The sequence below is a fragment of the Somniosus microcephalus genome, chromosome 12 (genome assembly GCF_052327205.1).
Source record: "Somniosus microcephalus isolate GS21.2 chromosome 12, FLI_Smic_1.0, whole genome shotgun sequence".
Classification (NCBI taxonomy): Eukaryota; Metazoa; Chordata; class Chondrichthyes; order Squaliformes; family Somniosidae; genus Somniosus; species Somniosus microcephalus.
The window spans coordinates 19,058,042-19,081,621 of NC_140998.1; the positions used below are offsets into that span (position 1 = coordinate 19,058,042).

General features: G+C 42.8%; 1 protein-coding gene and 1 long non-coding RNA gene across 5 annotated transcripts in view; one reads left to right on the forward strand and one right to left on the reverse strand.

Moving 5' to 3' along the window:
• LOC147109062 (uncharacterized) overlaps positions 1-5,560 on the reverse strand; it is a 33,057-nt gene extending 27,497 nt beyond the window's left edge. The window contains exon 1 of the long non-coding RNA XR_015080410.1: positions 5,426-5,560. This is a non-coding gene — a long non-coding RNA (uncharacterized LOC147109062). The remainder of the gene's footprint in view (positions 1-5,425) is intronic.
• A 140-nt stretch (positions 5,561-5,700) lies between these two features.
• The window catches only part of ston2 (stonin 2), a 132,008-nt gene continuing 114,128 nt past the window's right edge, over positions 5,701-23,580 (forward strand). The window contains exons 1-2 of one of the 4 annotated variants that reach the window (XM_086002641.1): positions 5,701-5,875; positions 7,975-8,127. The gene's annotated coding sequence lies outside the window, so the exon portion shown is untranslated. Of the gene's footprint in view, positions 5,876-7,974; positions 8,128-19,054; positions 19,373-23,580 lie in introns of those variants that run through there. The other 3 variants (XM_086002643.1, XM_086002640.1, XM_086002644.1) reach the window with 3 other exon arrangements.

Consider the following 23,580-nt stretch of genomic DNA (forward strand, 5'->3'; position numbering starts at 1 on the left):
GGTGATTTGATAGAGGTGTACAAGGTTATGACCAGTTTGGATAGGCTAGACGGGGAAAGGCTGTTCCCACTAGTTGATGGTACAAGGACCAGGGGACACAGATTTAAGGTTTTGGGCAAGAGATACAGGGGGGATGTGAGGAAAAACTTTTTTATGCAGCGAGTGTTGATGACCTGGAATTTGCTGCCGACGGAAGTGGTCGAAGCAGAGAAACTCAATGTTTTCAAGGGGAGGCTGGATCGGCACTTGAGGGAAATAAACTTGCAGGGCTACGGGGATAGAGTGGGGGAATGGGACTGACTGGATTGCTCTACAGAGAGCTGGCGGACCTGCGAGAGGAGAGGCTGATTTAAACCGAGCTCCGAAAGCGGGAGAGGCGGACCTGCAAGAGGAGAGGCGGGAGAGGCTGATTTAAACCGAGCTCCGAGAGCGGGAGAGGCGGACCTGTGAGAGGAGAGGCTGATTTAAACCGAGCTCCGAGAGCGGGAGAGGCGGACTTGCAAGAGGAGAGAGAGAAGTAAAAAGTAATCGAAGTGTGACGTCACCAGAAAGCAGGTAAGTGATTGATTGGTGAGTATTTCTCTCTTTCTTGCTTTTTTCCAAACTTAAATTTTGTGGTTTATAGTTTCTAAGGTCTCTGTTGTGTAGCGGGGACTGCTGGTAAACAAGGGCCCTTGAGTATATCATTTAATTATAGTGTAATTGGTGGGATTGATTTGATTTAATTTAATTTGAATTAATTAAAGGGTAAGTCATGGTAGTACAGCTCAGCGCCGTGGTATGCTCCTCCTGCACTATGTGGGAAATCAGGGACACTTTCTGTGTCTCTGACGACCATGTGTGCGGGAAGTGTATCCAGCTGCAGCTACTGGCAGACCGCATTGCAGCGCTGGAGCTGCGAATGGATACATACTGGAGCATTCGCGATGCTGAGGACATCGTGGAAAGCACGTTTAATGAGTTGGTCACACCGCAGGTAAAGACTGCACAGGCAGGAAGGGAATGGGTGACCTCCAGGCAGAGTAGTAGGCGCAGGCAGGTAGTGCAGGGTTCCCCTGTGACCATCCCCCTCTCAAACAGACATACCGCTTTGGATGTTGTTGGGGAGGATGGCTTATTGGGGGAAGGCAGCAGCAGCCAACTTCCTGGCACCATGAGTGGTTCTGCTGCACGGGACGGGAGGAAAAAGAGGGGTAGAGCTATAGTAATAGGGGATTCTATTGTAAGGGGAATAGATGGGCGTTTCTGCGGCCGCAAACGAGACTCCAGGATGGTATGTTGCCTCCCTGGTGCAAGGGTCAAGGATGTCTCAGAGCGGCTGCAGAGCATTTTGGAAGGGGAAGGTGAACAGCCAATTGTCGTGGTGCATATAGGTACCAATGATATAGGTAAAAAACGGGATGAGGTCCTAAAAGCTGAATATAGGGAGTTAGGAGGTAAATTAAAATATAGGACCTGAAAGGTAGTAATCTCAGGATTGCTACCAGTGCCACATGCTAGTCAGAGTAGAAATAGAAGGATATTTCAGATGAATACGTGGCTAGAGGAATGGTGCAAGGGGGAGGGATTCAAATTCCTGGGACATTGGAACCGGTTCTGGGGGAGGTGGGACCAGTACAAACTGGACGGTTTGCACCTGGGCAGGACCGGGACCGATGTCCTAGGGGGAGTGTTTGCTAGCGCTCTGGGGGAGGGTTTAAATTAAAATGGCAGGGGGTTGGGAACTTGAGCAGGGAGACAGAGGAAAGGGAAACAAGGATAGAAGCAAAAGACAGGAAGGAGAAAAGCAAAGGTGGCAGTCAGAGAAATCAAGGGTTTAAATCAAACATGGCCACAGTAAATAATAATTCTAAAAGGTCTAAGAGTGTTAAAAAAACAAGCCTGAAGGCTTTGTGTCTTAATGCGAGGAACATTCATAATAAGGTGGATGAATTAGCTGCACAAATAGAGGTAAACGGATATGATATGATTGGGATTACGGAAACATGGCTCCAGGGTGACCAAGGCTGGGAATTCAACATCCAGGGGTATTCAATATTCAGGAAAGACAGGCAAAAAGGAAAAGGAGTTGGGGTAGCATTGCTGGTTAAAGAGGGGATTAACACAATTGTAAGGAAGGATATTAGCTCTGATGTGGAATCTGTATGGGTAGAACTGAGAAATACCAAGGGGCAGAAAACGTTAGTGGGAGTGGTATACAGACCCCCAAACAGTAATGCTAAGGTTGGGGATGGCATTGAACGGGAAATTAGAGACGCGTGCAATAAGGGCACAGCAGTTATCATGGATGACTTTAATCTACATATAGATTGGGCTAACCAAATTAGTAACAATACTGTGGAGGAGGAATTCCTGGAGTGTATACGGGATGGTTTCCTGGACCAATATGTCGAGGAACCAACTATAGACCAGGCCATCTTAGACTGGGTATTATGTAATAAGAAAGGATTAATTAGCAATCTTGTTGTGCGAGGCCCCTTGGGGCGGAGCGATCATAATATGATAGAATTCTTCATTAAGATGGAGAGTGAAGTAGTTGACTCAGAGACTAGGGTCCTGAATTTAAATAAAGGAAACTGCGATGGTATGAGGCGCGAGTTGGGTAGGATTGATTGGGGAATGTTACTCAAAGGGTGGACGGTGGATAGGCAATGGCAAACATTCAAAGATCGCATGGATGAACTACAGAATTTGTTCATCCCTGTTTGGCATAAAAATAAAACAAAAAAGGTGACTCAACCGTGGCTAACAAGGGAAATTAGGGATAGCTTAAGATCCAAGGAGAGGACATATAAATTGGCCAGAAAAAGCAGTAAACCTGAGGATTGGGAGCAGTTTAGGATTCAGCAAAGGAGGACAAAGGGATTAATTAAGAGGGGGAAAATAGAGTATGAGAGTAAGCTTGCAGGGAACATAAAAACTGACTGTAAAAGCTTTTATAGATATGTGAAGAAAAAAGATTGGTGAAGTCCAGCGTAGGTCCCTTGCAGTCAGAATCAGGGGAATTTATAATGGGGAACAAAGAAATGGCAGACGAATTACATACATACTTTGGTTCTGTCTTCACAAAGGAGGACACAAATAACCTCCCAGAGATGTCGGGGAACATAGGGTCTAATGAGAGGGAGGAACTGAATGAAATCAGTATTTTTAGGGAAATTGACGGGATTGAAGGCCGATAAATCCCCAGGGCCTGATAATCTACATCCAAGGGCACTTAAGGAAGTGGCCCTAGAAATAGTAGATGCATTGCTGCTCATCTTCCAAAATTCTATAGACTCTGGAGCAGTTCCCATGGATTGGAGGGTAGCTAATGTTACCCCACTGTTCAAAAAAGGTGGTAGAGAGAAAACGGGGCATTATAGACCGGTAAGCCTGACATCGGTAGTGGGGAAAATGCTAGAGTCCATTGTAAAAGATGTAATAGCAGAGTACTTGGAAAACAGTGACAGGATCGGACAAAGTCAACATGGATTTACAAAAGGTAAATCGTGCTTGACTAATCTACTGGAATTTTTTGAGGATGTAACTGGTAGAATAGATAAGGAAGAACCAGTGGATGTGGTGTATTTGGACTTTCAGAAGGCTTTCGATAAGGTCCCGCATAAGAGATTAACGTGTAAAGTTAAGGCACATGGGATTGGGGGCATGGTATTGACTTGGGTAGAGAACTGGTTGGCAGACAGGAAGCAAAGAGTTGGAATAAACGGGTCTTTTTCCAAGTGGCAGGCAGTGACTAGTGGGGTACCGCAGGGATTGGTCCTAGGACCCCAGCTATTCACAATATATATTAATGATCTAGACAAGGGAACTAGATGTAATATCTCCAAGTTTGCAGACGACACAAAGCTGGGTGGGCGTGTGTGCTGAGGAGGATGCTGAGAAACTCCAGTATGATTTGGACAGGTTGGGTGATTGGGCAGATGCAGTATAATGTGGATAAATGCGAGGTTATCCACTTTGGTGGCAAAAACAGGAAGGCAGATTATTATCTGAACGGCAATAGATTGGGAGAAGGGGAAGTGCAACGAGACCTGGGTGTCCTTGTGCACCAGTTGCTGAAGGTGGTTAAGAAGGCAAATGGTATGTTGGCCTTCGTAGCGAGAGGGTTTGAGTACAGGAACAAGGATGTCTTGCTGCAGTTGTACAGGGCCTTGGTGAGACCACACCTTGAGTATTGTGTGCAGTTTTGGTCGCCTTATCTGAGGAAGGATGTTCTTGCCATGGAGGAAGTGCAGCGAAGATTCACCAGACTGATACCTGGGATGGCAGGAATGACGTATGAGGAGAGATTGGGTCGATTGGGCTTATATTCGCTGGAGTTTAGAAGAATGAGAGGGGATCTCATTGAAACTTATAAAATTCTAACAGGACTAGACAGACTAGATGCAGGAAAGATGTTCCCAATGGCGGGGGAGTCCAGAACCAGGGGCCACAGTCTAAAGATAAGGGGTAAGCCATTTAGGACTGAGATGAGGAGGAATTTCTTCACCCAGAGAGTGGTGAACCTGTGGAATTCTCTACCACAGAAGGCAGTGGAGGCCAATTCATTAAATATATTCAAGAAGGAGTTGGATATATTTCTTAAGGCTAAAGAGATCAAGGGATATGGGGAGAAGGCAGGGACAGGGTACTGAGTTTGGGTGATCAGCCACGATCTCATTGAATGGCGGAGCAGGCTCGAGGGGCCGAATGGCCTACTCCTGCTCCTATCTTCTATGTTTCTATGGCTCTTGAGAGGGTGCAAAGGAGATTCATCAGAATGGTTCCGGGGATGGGGGATCTTAGCTATAAGGACAGGTTGGAGATGTTGGATTTGTTTTCATTGGAGCAAAGGAGGTTGAGGGGTGATTTGATAGAGGTGTACACGATTATGACCGGTTTGGATAGGCTTGACGGGGAAAGGCTGTTCCCACTAGTTGATGGTACAAGGACTAGGGGACACAGATTTAAGGTTTTGGTCAAGAGATACGGGGGGGATGTGAGGAAAAACTTTTTTATGCAGCAAGTGGTGATGACCTGGAATTCGCTGCCGACGGAAGTGGTGGAAGCGGAGACACTCAATGTTTTCAAGGGCAGACTGGATAGGCACTTGAGGAAAATAAACTTGCAGGGCTACGGGGATAGAGCGGGGGAATGGGACTGACTGGATTGCTCTACAGAGAGTCTGCACGGACTTGATGAGCCAAATGGCCTCCTTCTGTGCCCTTAGGACTCCATGACTTGAGTGGGCAAATTGTCAGGGCTATGGGGAAAGAGCAGGGGAGGAGTGAGACTGATTGTATAGCTCCACCAAAGAGCCAGCAGCGGCACAATGGGCCGAATGGACTGTGAGACTATGATTCCTTTCGCTTTTTTTTGACCTGTACACCAGCTCGTAATGATTTGCCTTCCTTTGCTCCTTCACAGTTCTCGAATCACTCACCGTGAAGAATAAATTCCCAATTCGCTTGGCTCCAAAGCGCACACGACCCAGGGGCTGAACGACTCGCTAATCAGAGGGCGGTAGTGGCCAGGCCAATATCAAAGGACCAATCGGCTCCGGAGCAAATTAAGCAGCCGGACGTTGACCAATCAGAGGCCCTCGGGGCGTGTGTGGGAGCCAATGGGCGGGGACGGTTGCAGAGGTGGGGGATATTGACCAATCAGTGGCCCCCGGGGCGTGTGTGTGGGAGCCAATGGACAGGGACGGTTGCAGGGGGTGTCAAGGCAACGGCCGGAGCGGCCCGGAGCCGGCGCGCTCGTTCTGCGTTATTTTTTTTGAAACGGTTTTCTTCAGCAACGGCGTCCGCGCGAGCGACAGCGGGCAGGCGGTTTCACTTCAATTAAAGACTGCCGGCGATGCAGTCGGGAATGTTAATGTGCCCGAATACAGGTGAAATCTTCATTATATATAATATATATATATTTTTAAAAGTTTATATATCCCCCCCCCCCTCCTCCTCTCGTGTGTTGTGGGAGCAGCTGTTGTTGTTGTTGTGTGTGAGAGCCGCGAGGATGCCGCCGGGTCCTAGTGCCCCTCCCGCAGAATCAAACTGCTGGACAACTTCAGTTCTTCTGTATTTGGGTCTCAAACTTCTCAAAATTACTTTTATTCGAATGTAACAGTTCAAACTTACTTCTTTTGAGTTTTATTTGAATGCAACATGAAGAGCAGGAACGGATTTTAGTTTAATGTCACTTATAAAACGTGTTTGATTTTTAAAAAAAAGTGACATTAGATTAAAATACGGATTTGGAGTTGTTCATAACTTTAATTTTTGTTGAATGATCTAAATTAGAATAGAGACTTTATTTAAACTTTTTATAAAGTTATTTCAAAAATCTTATTAAACGTGTTTGAGTTTTTAAAAAGATTTTTGAAATAACTTTATAAAAAGTTTAAATAAAGTCTCTATTCTAATTTAGGTCATTCAACAAAAATTTTCAAGTGATGTTTGAAAAAAAATTGACAGGTTGGTATTATTTGAATCAACTATCGAGTCCGCCAAAACAGGTCATCTGGTCGTTATCACATTACCGTTTGCGGGAGCTTGCTGTGCGCAAATTGGCTGCCGCATTTCCTACATTACAACAGTGACTGCCCTTCAAAAAGTATTTCATTGGCTGTGATGTGCTTTGGGACACCCTGAGCTCGTGAAAGGCGCTACATAAATGCAAGTCTTTTTCCTATATTTTAAAAAAGAAATTGACTTTTAGTTTTTAGTCTGGTTTAAAAATAATTTAAAACTGGCAATTAAAAAAAAAAAAATCACGTGAAAAGGAGGCAGTGCAACAGATCTGCTGGAAAATTACAAGGCTGGATAAACAAGCTTTTCCCAATGGTAAATTGTAGCATAATGGACTTGCACAGAAAAATGGTGCTGTTAATGAAAATGACAGGTTTATTATATTTTTACCCTTATTTTGATGGGTTATATGACGCTGATTTTTATATATTTAAACTTCCACACCATAAAAAAAATGAGAATTTGCATGGACGTGGTTGTTAGAAGTCGTAGCAATAATAACAACGTCACAGATAAATTTCCTTGAGCAGATCTTTGGAGATAATTACAGGATTAACTTTGTCACTCTCGTCTGTGCTCTGGGAATGCAAATTTAAGAGAATTTATACAGATGCAGTCATTGAAGTTGTAACCAGTGGTAATAATGCCAAGCAAGAAAACATAAAATAAATCTGAGTACATCTTGAGAGACAGTTACTGGATTAACTTTGCCACTCTTGGTTCTAGGGGCATTATATTGATAATGTCATTAATATGCTATGTCATTCATTGTGGTTGGAGATGGGTTTGTAATCATTACAGAGATTCAACATATATAAGAGTTGGGGACATTGGGGGTGATTTGGATTGGAGGGGAACATAACCCATGGCAAAAAAAAAGTCAGTGAGTGTAAACCTGTTTCCCCTTCTTGCCCTCCTCCCCAGTCTCCCTCACCTCCAATCCGTGGTTCCTTGTACGGTGATTTCTGCCCTCCCCAATTCAGATTTGCTTTGGAAAGCTGCTGAAGCAGAGGGGATGGATCGTTCTTGTGCAGCTGGCTGGAGTGATACGAGAAGTAGATTGTCTGCTCGCCTATTCTTGCGGCTGGGAATGGTCGATGGTGTACAGAAATAAAAAGAAGGAAGAGGTGTTTTTTTAAAACTGGAGAGCTCACAACTTTCTTCATGGTTGTAAACAACCAAGGGAAGGTGCAGGGTGCCCACGTATCATGTTCAGAGCAAAGGTTGTTTTGGAATAGTATAAATCAAGTTTTGCATTATATTTGTTTCTCGTAGCAAGTGGAGTTGCATTCCACAACTTTAATTGGGCAGATGGTGATTTGGTAAATAAAAATGCTCTGTATGTTTTGAGCTTTTATTGTTGTAATGAAACTGGAAGAATATTCTGCTGAAACATCCGAAAATTGGTGTATCTTAGTTACTCTTTCTCATATATGGTGTTTATTTATTTAATGCTGCCTTTTAGAGCGAGCCTGGGAGCAGAAGCCTTGTGTAGAAGTGCTCCTAAAGTGATGACATGAAGTTTCAGCTCAAGTAATGTGAATGGGGAGTTGCTGGCCACAATATCAAAAGGTGAATGAGGCACACCAGTAAACATAGACATCTTTCTTTATATCAGGTAGGATTATGTAACCGTTAATTTGAGTGCACCTCCCTTTTGAGTTTAACTACATTTTTGGCAAGGTGAATATCATAAGCAAGTTGTCAATGTCCTAATCTTTTCACAAAACTATAGCTGAAGGAATAAAATAAGAGAAGTACAACTGTTTGTATATGTTTCTGGTAACCGAATAGAACCAGCTGTGTTATCAACCCTTGCTTGCAACCCATTATAACGTGATAAAATGGGAGACCAGTAGCACTCACCAACTACAGGTACAGCCATTTCCTGTATCACTTTTCCTTACAATCTCAATGTAAGTCATCAAAAGGCAGTATTTTGTTGTTGATCTGTGGTAAAATAGCTATACCCTAGCCAGCACATATTGTACAGGAGTTTTTTTTAACTAGTAAATTCTATAGGGATGAGCACATACCTTCAAATACCTTTGCATTATCATCAAATGTGCCTCAGTAAAATAATCTGCAGCGCTATGCAGTGTGAAAACTGTCAGGAGATTTCAACCACTAAAAAGTAAAGTGTAAAATAAGCTCCAAATGGATTAACTCATGCATTCTGCTCACTGAGAGCTTTTTAGTAGTTCTGTCACTTGCTCACCCCATCCTTTTGTGTATATTCTTTCTCTTTCCTCCAGAGATGGGGTAAATAACTTGACCATTATTGTTCGCTTTAGTTCTATTTATCTCCTCAGCGGCAGTCCACTAAGAGTTGAGTTAAAATGAGATTTGACATTACTCCAAGTATATTCGGAGGTGTTGCAATTTAGGCTTTTCCCAACACTTTTTATTCGTGTTCACAGCAACAAGGCAGTTTCCAAAGGCAGGCCCATGTCTTACGTGATCTCAAACTTATAAAGCTCATGTAGAGTGAATAAATTCATGTGCCACAGGACTAATAATGATCCTTTCTTTGAGTTACAACAACTTGTATTTATATAACGCCTTTAATGTAGTAAAGCGTCCCAAGGTACATCACAGGAGCATCATCAAACAAAATTTGACATGAGCCACATAAGGAAATATTAGGGCAGATTACCAAAAGCTTAGTCAGTGAGATAGGTTTTAAGGAGCGTCTTAAAGGAGGAAGGAGAGGCGGCGAGGTTTATACGGGATGCTCACTGTACATCCTGAACTATATAAAAGCTGGCAGATCATAAATTGACTAATTGAAATACAAGATGTAAATTTCTACAGATGCAAAATAAATTAATAGCAATACAATACATAACTTTCTCTGAGAATTGAAACCATCTGTTTTGAAATCTCCATCTTTTTAATTGAGTCTTTTGATGAACTTTTTGCCTGAGTGTATAATTCTGCACTTACGCAGCTCTGTCTTACTATAGAAATATGGTTGAATTGAGTGAACTAAGGATGAGAAGCTATCTCGAGGCTTTTATGCCAAAAGAAGCACAAGTGATAAGTTTTGAAAGAACTACATGTCTAGCAGGATGCGGATGCACTAAGGATGATTTTTCAGAATTCATTAGACTCGGGAACAGTGCCGATGGATTGGAGGGTAGCTAACGTTACCCCACTATTCAAAAAGGGGGGTAGGGAAAAAGCAGGTAATTACAGACCTGTAAGCCTTACATCAGTTGTGGGCAAAATGCTGGAGTCCATCATTAAGGATGAAATAGCGGAGCACTTAGCAAATGGGGACAGGATAGGACAGAGTCAACATGGATTTACAAAGGGTAAATCGTGCTTGACTAATCTATTGGAATTTTTTGAGGGAGTAACTGGTAGAATAGATGGGGGAGAGCCAGTAGATGTGGTGTACCTGGACTTCCAAAAGGCCTTCGATAAGGTCCCACATAAAAGATTAGCATGGAAAATTGAGGCTCATGGGATAAAGGGGAAAGTTTTGGCGTGGATAGGGAACTGGCTGTCAGATAGAAAACAGAGAGTTGGAATAAACGGCTCATTTTCTGAATGGCAGGCAGTAACAAGTGGGGTACCACAGGGATCTGTCCTGGGCCCCCAGCTGTTCACAATTTACATTAATGACCTGGATCAGGGAGTCGGATGCAGCATTTCCAAATTTGCAGACGACACTAAACTAGGAGGTGGGGTGGGCTCAGAGGAAGAGACCAGGAAGCTCCAGAGCGATTTGGACAGACTGGGCGATTGGGCGGATAAATGGCAGATGCACTATAATGTGGACAAGTGCGAAGTTATCCACCTTGGGTGCAGGAACGGGAGGGCAAATTATTATTTAAATGGCAATAGATTGGGAGAGGGGGAAGTACAGAGAGACCTGGGTGTTCTTGTACACCAGTCACTGAAGGCGAGCATGCAGGTGCAACAGGCGGTCAAGAAGGCAAACGGTATGCTGGCCTTCATAGCAAAAGGGTTAGAATACAGGAACAGGGATACCTTGCTGCAGCTGTACAGGGCACTGGTGAGACCACACCTCGAGTACTGTGTACAGTTTTGGTCGCCTCATCTGAGGAAGGATGTTCTTGCCATGGAGGGGGTGCAGCGGCGATTCACCAGGCTGATACCAGGAATGGCGGGAATGACCTATGAGGAGAGACTATGTAGTTTAGGGATGTACACACTGGAGTTTAGAAGATTGAGAGGGGACCTCATAGAAGTGTATAAAATTCTGACAGGTCTAGACAGACTGGATGCAGAAGGAATGTTTCCCTTGGCGGGTGAGAACAGAACTAGAGGACATAATTTAAGGATAAGGGCTAAACCATTTAGGACAGAGATGAGGGGGAATTTCTTCACTCAGAGAGTGGTGAACCTGTGGAACTCATTGCCACAGAGGGCAGTGTACGCCAGCTCATTAAATATATTTAAGAGGGAATTAGATATATTTCTACGGGCAAAAGGGGTTAAGGGTTACGGAGAGAAGGCGGGGACGGGATACTGAATTAAAGGATCAGCCATGATCTCATCGAATGGCGGAGCAGGCACGAAGGGCCGAATGGCCTACTCCTGCTCCTATCTTCTTCTATATGCCTGCTACCCCTTGATGGTAAGGCCATTAGCGGTAAAAGGTTCTTGTATGTAAGGCGAACACTGAGGAATATACCTCATGATGATCATAGCTTGCATTTATATAGTGCCTTTAACATGGTCAGCCATTTAGGACTAAGATGAGGAGAAATTTCTTCACTGAAAGGGTTGTGAATCTTTGGAATTCTCTACCTCAGAGGGCTGTGGATGCTCAGCCGCTGAGTATATTCAAGACAGAGATCAATAGATTTTTGGATACTAAGGGACTCGAGGAATATGGGGATAGTGCAGGAAGGTGGAGTTGAGGTAGAAGATCAGCCATGATATAATTGAATGGTGCAGCAGGCTCAAAGGGCTAAATGGCCTACTCCTGCTCCTGTTTCTTATGTTCTTATAGTAAAACATCCCAAGGCGCTTCACAGGAGCATTATCAAACAAAATTTGACATTGAGCCACATGAGATGTTAGGAAAGATCACCAAAAGGTTGGTCAAAGAGGTAGATTTTACAGAGTATCTTAAAGGAAGAGAGAGAAGCGGAGAGGTTTTGAGTGAATTCCAGAACTTAGGGCCTAGGCAGTTCACAGAATCACAGAAACCCCACAATGCAGATAGAGGCCATTTCGGCCCATCGAGCCTGCACCGACACATATCCCACCCGATCCCCGTAACCCCTACACCAACACATATCCCACCCTATCCCCGTAACCCCACGTATTTAATCCCCCTAACACTAAGGGTCAATTTATCATAGCCAATCAACCTAACCCGCACATCTTTGGACTGTGGGAGGAAACCGGAGCACCCGGAGAAAACCCACGCAAACACGGGGAGAATGTGCAAACTCCACACAGACAGTCACCCGGGTCCCTGGCGCTGTGAGGCAACAGTGCTAACCACTATGCCACTGTGCCCGCCAATGGTGGAGTGATTAACATCAGGGATGCACAAGGGACCAGAATTGGAGGAGCGCAGAGATCTCGGAGGGTTGTAGGGCTGAAGGAAGTTAGAGATAGGGAGGTGCGAGGCCATTGAAGGGATTTGGAAACGAGGATGAGAATTTTAAAATTGAGGCGTTGCCAGACTGGGAACCAATGCAGGTCAGCGAGCAAAGGGATAATGGGTGAACAGGACTTGGTGCAAGTTAGGATACGGGCAGCAGAGTTTTGGATGAGCTCAAGTTTATACCAGTTAACAAGTCATCAAAACTGCAATGGCGGATCTAGTGCAAGTACCAAAATATTTTTTTGATTCTCTACGTTTGCAGTACATAAAGCCTATGCTGGGTTTAGTGTACTATGAGAATTGTGACTCTTAAATGAATGGGAATTGGTGTATGGGACCCATGCAGTGGAAGGAAGACTCCTGTTTGAGCAACCTGAGAGGGAAGCTGGGGGTGAAAATTTTCCCAATCTTTTTCTTAATTGTCACTTATGAACCACGTGAATCCCGCAGCTTACAAAAAGCAGAATATTACTGGCATATTTTATTATGCTTGACCTCGCACATGTGATTCCTGTCGCTGGGATCACACTTGATATTAGTGGCTCCAAAGCTAAAACCTATTTTTTTTTGTAAAGTAAAAAGCAGGGCAGACTTTCTGCATCTCTCGGGTGGATGCTGTATTATAATGATGGAAGTGCACTCTCAGTCACTGAATCCAGATTTCCTTTGGCTTGATCAAAGGCACTTTTTAGGACTTGAATTTGATACTGGAGGAGGTCACTGCCAAAGAGGATACAGCAAATTTGGCAGCAGACCTGTGGTGATGTGAACAATGTCGATTGGATCCAGCGAACGCTTTCTGGTACTGCCCTGTGCGCAGTGTTCTGCTTGTGCATGCAGGATTGTTTTGCTGTGGGCTAAGGATTTCTGTCAGCTATTTCATCTTGGGGATGTGTAGTATCAGGTGTCCTGCCAGCAAAGAAAATGAGCTTGATCTCTAACCTGTGATAGTTGATACTGGGGTCATAAATCTTTATCCTCATAAAAAAACGTGTCTTTTCTGTTGGACAACACAGGATTCCTCTGTCACAAACTATTTGTTTGAGGATTGGTACCTTTCTCATAAGGTACAGGAAACTCTTTGGTATCCGGCACCGACGGGACCGGGATGGTGCCAGTTGATTAAAAATTCCGGATAACGGAGAGGGTTATCTACCGAGGCTATTTTTAACAAACAAAAATTAAAAAATCAAGACATTTGCAGTATACAGTAATTGGACTTCTGACAGCGCCAAGAAGCCGAGTAGTGGCAGTTTGGAGAACTACCCCCACTGACTAACTCGGCCACCGCGGGAGACTCGGACTCGGCAACATTTCTGGTTATTGAGGTGTTGTGTTCGGAGTGAGAATTTTGCCGGTTAATAGAGAATGCCGGATGTTTAGGTGCCGTTTAAACGAGAGTTTCCTGTACTGTGCATCTAGTGAATGGGTTTGTAGAAAAAGCTAGAATGACTTTACTGAACTAATGGTGGGACTTGCGACTTGAGTGTTTTGAAGGTTGTAGGCGTATAGTCATGCAGCTCAAACCTCTGACAACAGTTATTAGAGGTTTCAGCACCCGTGTAATTTTTTCCATGTGAAATATTACCATCTTCTCACCCTTTATCACATCACTTTGTTTATTCATGTTTTTTCCATCTAACACCTATTCTTTTTACGTGGTTTACTGCTGCTTATGTTTGTTTAGAACATCATTCTTCTTTCACGTTCTCGGTGCCCCATAGGTTTGTTCCTTAGTTTGGTGCGCTCTGGGGAAATCATGTGCTGAACATGCTTGACGTCAATGGAAGTGAAATTCGGGAGAGATATATAATGGGCGGCTGATTCGATACCGGCTGTTTTACGCTCTCACCCGCAGTCAGAATGACCCTGTGTCTGTGTTAGACTGCCCCCTTGTTTTCAGTATTATTGTAGGACATTATGGTGCTCCTTTTCAAAATCAGTTTGTCAGTTGTTTTTTTGCCATTTCTGCTCTTGCACTGTTACCCCTACTAGTGAATATTAATGCAAAACATAATCAGATTTAGTTCACTTTTGTAAAATCCACTAAAATAAGAGACTAAGTAGAGATTTTGTGGTCAGGATTGAATGACTGTATTATCACTTTAGCTAATGACTATAACTGGTAGTGAGTTTAAAAATATTAAACTAAAATGCATAATGTAGGTAGACAATGCCTTGTTAAACACAACCTACTCCTGTTACATCGAAGGCACTTAATTCAATTTTGAACTGAGCAAAAAAAAAAGCCTCCAGTGCCATTTTAATGCAATTGCTTAAATCACGTTAGTGGATAATTCACGAAATGACTTTAAATTATCAGGAGTAGACTGTAATTGCAGTGCTCAATGGTGTATGTTATTTTAACAAGATAGCAGTGGGGTTAAAAAAAACTATCTTGGATCTAGCTCTACTCAGTTTAGAAAATTAATAGATTCAGAAGTGTTATTGAGCATAATTGAAAGTATATATTCTGTTCCAAAAGCAAATACACTTTTTATACTCCACTTTCTCATTTTTATTAAAATACCGCTAACTTACCTGAGGCATTGTTTGTAAATACAGGTTTCCTTTATATTCATGATTATTGGAAAGAGATTTCAGAGCCTGACTGCATCTTGAAGTTGACCTAGCAAAATTGAATGGGAAATCCTGACATTCCAACTTACACTTGTAAACATTAGCAGAAAAACATGACAATGAACATTGAGGTTTGTGGAGAGGAAATGGAATTAATGTACAGGAAATACGTGCCCTATGCTAGCCTTTTATTAACAGAGGTAGATATTTACTACTAATGAAATACTCAAAAAAAAACTTTAAATATTACATAGCACATGGGACAATATTTACAGGAAACTTTCGATTTAACCGGCACCTAAATAACCGGAAATGTCAGTTAACCGGCAAAATTCAGGAGTAGGTTCAGGTAACTTTTATTACTTGCCTTCCTCCATTTGTTGCTGTGCAAGGGTGTGGCTGCAGCTGTTGCTAAGCTACAGAGACGCTTGCAACTTGTGGCCATTGTTCTGAAGGCAACAGGGTTTGTTGCTTTATACGGAGCTCTCAACTCCGTATCTTTTACTACAGCGTTCGGTTATCTGGAATCTTTGATGAACCGGCACCACGTTGGTCCCGTCCGTGCCAGATAAAAAAATGTTTCCTGTATACTGGAGCACAGCCTGAGTAAAAACAGAGATAAAGGGTCATCAGTTTAAAATTGTCACGAAGAAAGTGAGGAGAGAGTTAGGATAAATTTCTTTATGTAATAGGTTGTTGGAGTATAGACTGCTTTGCGACAAGGAGTGGTTGAGGCAGAGATCATTTAAGGGAAAATTGGCTAAAAGTTTGAAGCAGAGGAAGATGTAGGACTGTGGGGAGGGAGCGGGACAGTTAAATTCGTTTTGGATTGGTCTAATCAAGAGCCGGCACAGACATGAAAGGTTGAATGATTTCTACAGTTGTAAAATGAAGCCTTTTCTTACTTTGGGAGGTCTTTTCCTTTGAGATATTTGTGTTGAGCTTCATTTTTTTCTCTATCGAAGGCTTCTTGCCACTACATGCCTTCCTTTTGGAAGATGTGGGAATCTTGGTTATGGATTTTTCTGTGACTGCTGTCGCTGTTTCTCTAGTGTGAGATGAAGCAGACCTTGGGAGACTGCAGGTGTGGTGGATTGTATGTGGCTTCTCTCCCTTGTGATGAAATGCTTTGCAATGTCTAGTAGAGAACTGATGGCACTTCACTAATGGAAGCAGCCAAGGCTGACTGCTGCACAGCCTTGGGGCTTAACTGATTGAGGCAAATGAGGTCAGTTGACCATTACGAGCGGTTACGTGACATGAAGGAATTAGATAGAGTAAGGAAAGAGAAACTGTTTCCGATGGCTGAAGGGTTGATAACCAAAGGGCACAGATTTAAGGTGATTGGCAAAAGAACCAGAGATGACCTGAGGAAAAACTATTTTTTACGCAATGAGTGTTAAGATTGGGAATGCACTTCCTGATAGGGTGGTGGGTACAGATTCAATAGTAGCCTTAAAGGGAATTGGATAAATACTTGAAGGAGAAAAAAAATTGCAGGAATTTAGGGAAGGAGCTGGGGAGGGAGACAAACTGGATCGCTCTTTGAAAGAGTGGGCGCAGACTCGATGGGCCGAATGGCCCCCTTCTGTGCTGCACTATTCTATGATTCTATGAAGTCCTGCGCCTTGGCCAATAAAAATGAGCAAAGTTGAGTAACATGCAGCTCTGGGACTGTGTACATGCAAGGTTGAGTGGTGTGCTTATTTGCAACTTGGTCAACAGCAAGTGAGCTCGAATGACACATTCTTGGTTTTGCCAACAAAGCGAATGAGTAATGCCAAGCCCTGAGGTTCAATTAATGGAAGCAAGTGAGGTCAACTGATAGGCAACTTGGATAGTGAACTTGGATAGCGAAGTTGATTGACACAAGGTCTGGGGTTTAGTAAATGGTCGGAATCAGGTTTACATGACATGCAGCCAATGGAAGTGTGAGGTTGGGTGATGTGCAGTACTGGGGCTAGGCCAGCGTAAGCAAGTGAGGTTGAGTGACATGTAGCCTTGTGTTTGGCTAATGGAAGGAAGTGAGGTTGAATGACACTTAGCGGGCCATGGCTAATGGAAACAAATGACATTAAGTGAGTTGTTGTCCTGGGGCTGGGTTTATTCAGAAAGATTTTTTTTATTTCTGTTTAGTGGCGTGAATACCTTCTAATAAGTAAATATTTCTGTTCAGAGGATTCTACAGAATAATAATTATTCCTTTGGGAAATTCCACCCACTGTTAAACAAATGGTCTGGAGTTAAGGGCAACAAACTTCTGTTTCCTGTTATGGACTTGTTATAAATATTTCTTTGGCAGATAAAAGTGGTGCGTGTGCTGCAATGTGAGGACTAGAGGATGCTTTTTGCAGTGCACTTTTGTACACTGCAGCTAATATGATGATAAAAATAAATATTTAATATTTTGTTTTAAAACGGACTTTTTTTCCTCTTGAGCCCCCTTGTGTCTTAAGATACCACTGATCAAAACCTGAACCAGCTGATGGATTGTGATGGGGCATATGCTGTGCAGATTTGAAAGTTAAATTTACAGCTGGGAGTTTTTGGGGCCCTGTATCCTGGTCACAGGAGAATTTAACAGGTGAGCTAGAATCTTCCTTTAAAGCAAAGAAAAGCAATCTTTAGCTCCACCTGACATTACAGCCCGAATCAACGGAGGATGCAATCACAACTGCTCTACACTCGGCACTGAATCACCTAGATGGTAAGGAGACCTACATCAGAATGCAGTTTATAGACTACAGCTCAGCATTCAACACTATCGTCCCCAACAAGCTGGCCACCAAACTCCAAACTCTTGGCCTGAACACTTCCCTCTGCAACTGGACCCTGGACTTCCTAACAAACAGACCCCAGTCTGTCAAATTAGGTAACCACACCTCCCCTGAACACGGGGGCCCCACAAGGATGTGTGCTGAGCCCCCTCCTCTACTCCCTCTTCACCCACGACTGTGTGGCTGTTAATGGTTCCAACACCGCCATCAAGTTTGCGGATGACACCACGGTAGTAGGCCAGATCACCAACAACGATGAGTCAGCCTACAGGGAGGAGGTCCAGCATCTCGTGAAGTGGTGCGCCGATAACAACCTGGCCCTTAACACCAAGAAAACAAAAGAAATCATTGTGGACTTCAGGAAGTCCAAAGGCGGAAGTCACACCCCCATCCACATCAATGGGGCTGTGGTGGAAAGGGTGGACAGCTTTAAGTTCCTCGGAGTCCACATCACGGAAGACCTCTCCTGGTCCCTCAACACCTCCTCTCTGGTGAAGAAGGCCCAGCAGCGCCTATATTCCTTAAGGAGGCTGAAGAGATGTAATCTGTCACCTCTGATCCTCTCTAACTTTTACCGCTGCACTATAGAGAGCATCCTGACAAACTGTATCACAGTATGGTATGGCAGCTGTAGCTACTATGACCGGAAAGCCCTGCAGCGGGTAGTCAAAACTGCCCAACGCATTACTGGCACCCGACTACTGACCATAGAGCACATATACCAGAAACGCTGTCTACGGAGGTCACAGTCCATCATCAAAGACCCTACCCACCCCAGCCACAGTCTGTTCGCCCTCCTACCATCTGGGAGACGCTACAGATGCATTCGCACCCGTACGACCAGATTTAGGAACAGCTTTCCCAGGGCTGTCATCCTACTGAACTCCACAAATAAACTCTAAAGCCTGCACATCTGCCAATGCACTTTATTATGGTCATATTTACATTAATATACTACAAGCCAAATGTATGTTGAATGTTTAAATGTCTTAATCCAAATGTACACTCTCGGGAGCCGCAAGCCTGCATTTCGTTGTACTGCACTTGTGCACTAACTATGACAATAAAAGTTGATTTGATTTGATTTGAATGTGGAGTAACTGTTCGGAAGCATGGCAACCAAATCTGATCCCATCGTCACATTGTCTCATTGAAGGAAGAATCTTCATCCTAGATCGTATGGTTTTATAGAGGTTATTTCTTTGTGGTTTACTGTGCTTGTACGGAGAGTCAACTCAAAATTCAAAAGATCTGATAATGCAATATCGGAGCAGTAAATTCACATTGTACTCTCTACATTGCTTAATTTAAATTATTGGATAATTAATTTTTTTTCCTGTGCAACGAATGACTGAATTATTAAGAGTAGACTATCTGAGGTAGCTCAAAGCGTAGAGTAATAAAAAGTTGAAACTTGGAGAAAGGACTCTGGGAGGGCGCTAAAGTAAAATCTTGAAATAGAGGTACTGTAATATTTATAAAAAGCTGCTGTGTTACTCTTCTGATTTGTGATGCTGTTTGGACTTCTGATACTCCTTTATAACGACTCTTGTTTATTTATTCTCTATTTAGGGCACCAATTTTTTTTTAACTGTGGCCCATAATTTGCTGGAGCGGGGCATATTCGTGATACGCGCTGAGGATTTTTTTCCTCACCTTTTCGGCTCCAATTATTTTTGCCCCACAAATTGCTGGAAGGGCGAGTTGATAACGATGCAAGGTCAGTGTGGCATCTGGGACCTTAGTGAACGACGGAACCAACCGTGTATCTCCTTAACCAATGAGATTCAAGGATAGAGAATCAGAGGAACGATGGAGAAGGAAATAGGGTGAATTAGAGTCAAATTCGATATATGAAGAGGGAAAGGAAGTTTGGATTAAGAGAGCGTGGAAAAAAGAGACAGAAAGGAAAAGTAAGAAAACAATTTCAAAATTTAAATTTAGAAACCTCTAGGAACAATTTACTACCTGCAGGAATGAGATTCCACAGTTTCAGTTGGTCCCTTTGTGGACCTCCAAGGTTGAGTGGCATTGCAGGAACATAAATCACCCCATTAAAAGGGTCCTTACCTCGTAAAATGGCAGCCCTAATGTTCTGTGGTGAAGTTCATTCATATTTAAAGTAGAAATCCAGGATTTCCTTGGCGCTCACGGGGCGGTTGATGGCAAACTCCCAATTTTGCGAGGCTAATGGCAGAGTGACTCAAACCGTGCTGATTTGCAAGTCGTGGTGCATTTTTTCCTCGCAACACATTGCTGGTTTTTTTACGCACTAATAACTGCGTGTGCCATTAAACTCGCCGTTATTTTTCCAGCGAATTCTGGGCCTGCGTTCAAAGTCTTGTGGAAAATGAATGCAAAATTTCTCTACGGGATCGCTTACAATTTTCAAATACAATTTGGATTTTGTAAAATCAATTGCAAATGACCTTAGATAGGATTGAGGGAAGAAAGGAAGGTGTTGCATAAATCCACCACTTCACTGCCAATGTTCCTCCATATTCCATATACAGAAGTTGCGCTGGGTGCAGCATTGTTCCCTTGGACTGAAGTACTCTCGGGTACGCCATCTTTAATAACAGACATGTCAAGAGCAGATTGATTGAAAGTTTGACTGATGGATTTGGCGTGCAACCTGAAGTCCTCACACCTGTAGCCGCAGAACAAGCCTAATAGACTCCCTCAGATACCAGCTGCAGGAAGCACTCTTCTTTTGATCTGCCTTTTTTTGGATGTTGGACCAACAAAAATACTATCAATTTAGCATTTGTGAAAAATCGGAAAATGATTAAACAACCTCCTTAAGGGCATTTAGAAAAAGAACGATGAAAACAAAAATTGGATCGGCTTCATATCACACAAGCTTTGAGTTTCTTCCCTGGGAAACCTAACCTTTTTATATAATGCAAAATAACGTTTTTGACTTGCCCTATAAATTACGAGTTATCTTTGTTGGCAGGAAAATGATATACAATGCTTGTTTACACAGATGCACTGGAGTTAGAACGCGAGGACATTTCCTGGGTTTGAAGCTAATATTTTTGTTAAGCTAGTGTTGGCTTAGTTGCCTTTTTAATTTTACTGTAGGCATTTTGCTTTTGACAATAAAAGATGACCTTTTATTGATTCTGCTTACATAATTCTAAAACTGAAGAAATATTCTGTGCAGCTTGTTACTATAATGACATTTACCATTCAGATTGTGAAACTTGCATTTTATGACAGACTTTGTATAATTTTGGAAACTGCAATGCTAATTTGGTACTTAATAGTTTGTGTTTATACAACTTAAAAGTACAATAAATTAAGATTTGGTAATGGGGAGGGGGTGGGATGTACTTTGAACAATAACCCATCCCTCCCCCCAGACCACCTTCTCCTTTTCAATGTTTGAGAATGTCACAATGCATATTGAAAATTTCAGCCTGAAATGACAATGCATGTTGTCTGAAGGAAGATTGTGAAGAAGGGTCAAACCCGAAACGTCAACTCAAATTTCTCTCCACGGATGTTGCCTGACCTGCTGAGTTTTTCCAGCATTTTCTGTTGTTATTTCGGATTTCCAACATCTGCAGTATTTTGCTATCGAAGATTGTGAATGAATGTTTTCATTGACACACAGGGTGAATGGACTTCAATGAGTGAGCAAAGTAGACAGGATTATCCGCTGCCGTTACAAAATATGTTTTGTAGCTTGAGTGTCTACATGAGTGAATAGGTTTTAAAAAAAAGTAAACTCAGAATTGCTATTAAACAAATTACTGATTGCAGGTTTGATCTATAAGATAAGCTATTGCCATCTGTTTCAGTAGTAAGTTTAAGAATGCAATAATGCACGCACCCTTCTGCTTTGGACCCTGTAATGCGCACTCAGGCAATTCTGTAATCCAAGGGCCAATCATTTACTATTACAGCCTTAAACTACGGTCATTGTTTGAAAAACATTCATCACAAGTTTAAGAAGAAAATGTATCCATGGGGCAACAGCGTAGAGGAGTACAAATGCGACACTGCATGGAGTCGTGGAATGCTGGCTCATTCCTGTAATTGTCCCAGAAGCTGAGTGATCATTAGGCACCTTTACATTCAAAGTGTGCAAAGCTCAGTGGTCCTGCTGACAGCACACAATATATAAGCAAGACAAACTCCATGCCTCCAAAGATGCCTTGGATCCCACTTTTTATGAGCCCTCTGAGCAGAGGTCACAGGCAGAGAAAACAAGTGTCATAAGAAGAACATAAGAAATAGGAGCAGGCCATTCGGCCCCTTGAGCCTGCTCCGCCATTCAATGAGATCATGGCTGATCATCTTTACATGGCCCCGCTATGGGAATGGGCAACATAAGTGTGCTGTAAAAGGGAGAACATGGCGCTCAAAAGTTGCAGTTCTGTCCGAGTGCCACTCTTGCAGAGCCCTGACCACAGTATAAAAGTGCTTTTAGCCTTGCCAGAGTGGGGAAAGGAGTGAAGGAGCTTCGCCATGCGGAGATGGGGAGATCACCCCTTATTACTATTGTGTATATATCTTCCCAGCTAATTCCGAGTGGCTTTGGGATTAGGTAGGATGAAGATACTGTGTACCGTAAGGTGACTAAAAAAACTAAAAGGGAATAAAATATTTCCTTACTTTTAGAGGAGCTCCCTTCATGGTTCAGTGGATAGTTGCCTTATTAAACCATTCAAATCTGGAGGGTTCCAGTTTTGATCATTGTCTGTCCTGGGTTAGCTGATCTCAGCTGGGGTAAAAATAAGCTCACTACAATTGCACCCTTAGGGACTTGGGAAGGGAAAATCTGCCAGGGTATTCACTCTCCATTGCCATTCTGCTGTGGAAAGTGCAGTTGTGTGGATGTTGGGTGAGGAGTGTATTGGACTTGTCTGTAATATCTCCCATGCTCAAATAGTTGCTGACGCTCAGTCCCTGGGCTGTGTGTAAAGAATAACCAGCTGGTTAAGATATTGAAGGGCTACTGCGTCTGTGGCATTGCACCACAAAATAAGTCAGCACCTTCAGAAGAGGAAAGGATGGAATGAAGAAGGGGGAGAAATCTTACCCTAAAATGAAACCACTTGACACTCAGGGAGTTTTTATTTACCTTTGTTATATATTTGTTGGAATTTTTGTCACTTTCAATCAGTGAACTAACGACATGTGAAACCGATCCAGTCAACAAAACGTTCAGTAATTTCTAAAACAGCCAACTTCAAATGAAATGAAATGAAACTTCAATTGTAGTTTCCCAGGAATCCATGCGTTTTAGTGATCAGTTTTTGTAATAAAAATAATGTTTTACTGCGAGAAAGTAGAGTATGTTCAGAGCTTGTTACAAATTGCAATCTAAATGAGGGCGGAAGTCCTAGTGACTTAATAAATCACGAGAACCACCATTAGAGCCTCTGAATTACATTAGAAAGAAAGACTTGCATTTATATCGAGCCTTTCACGACCTCCGGACGACCCAAAGCGCTTTACAGCCAATGAAGTACTTTTGAAGTGTAGTCACTGTTGTAATGTAATTAGCCTTTAACTCACTGGTATCTGTTTAATATAATCTTCAGTGTGTGGGAAATGTTGTCAAAGTTTATTTCATGTTGAAGACAAGTTCCAGTGTTTGTTACTGATTTATAGAAGTGTTCAGTGTCTTTGTGCAATACAGTCACAATAGAGCCACAAGGTGTCTTTACAGTTGTTTCACCAGGAAGTACCGTATATAGTCTAAAATAATATTTCCTTGTTTATCCATTAATGGTAGTAAAAAATCCAGCTACAATTTTTGTTTCTTTTTTCTGCTGGCCACATGCAATGTGCTATTGTTCGGTTTATTGTTCAGAAGTGGCCTCAGCACTTTGTATATTGTTGTGCAAGGCTTGTTAAAACCCATTGAATGCAATGGTCGTATGCTGTGTCCGTCACTATTGACATTGTCCATTTGTGATCTGTAGTATTGTTTAATTTGGCAGCACAATCGCTTTACTCTGTTTTAGAATATTGGGGGTCATGCACAGGTATGCTCTCGGGGAAGCAAGCTTAAAAACTGTTAACGTTTTGCTCCTCCTCGACAGAAGTGTTATTAACAGAATTGTAGGTCAGTCGACCTGGCTGGGAGATTTACATAGCAAGT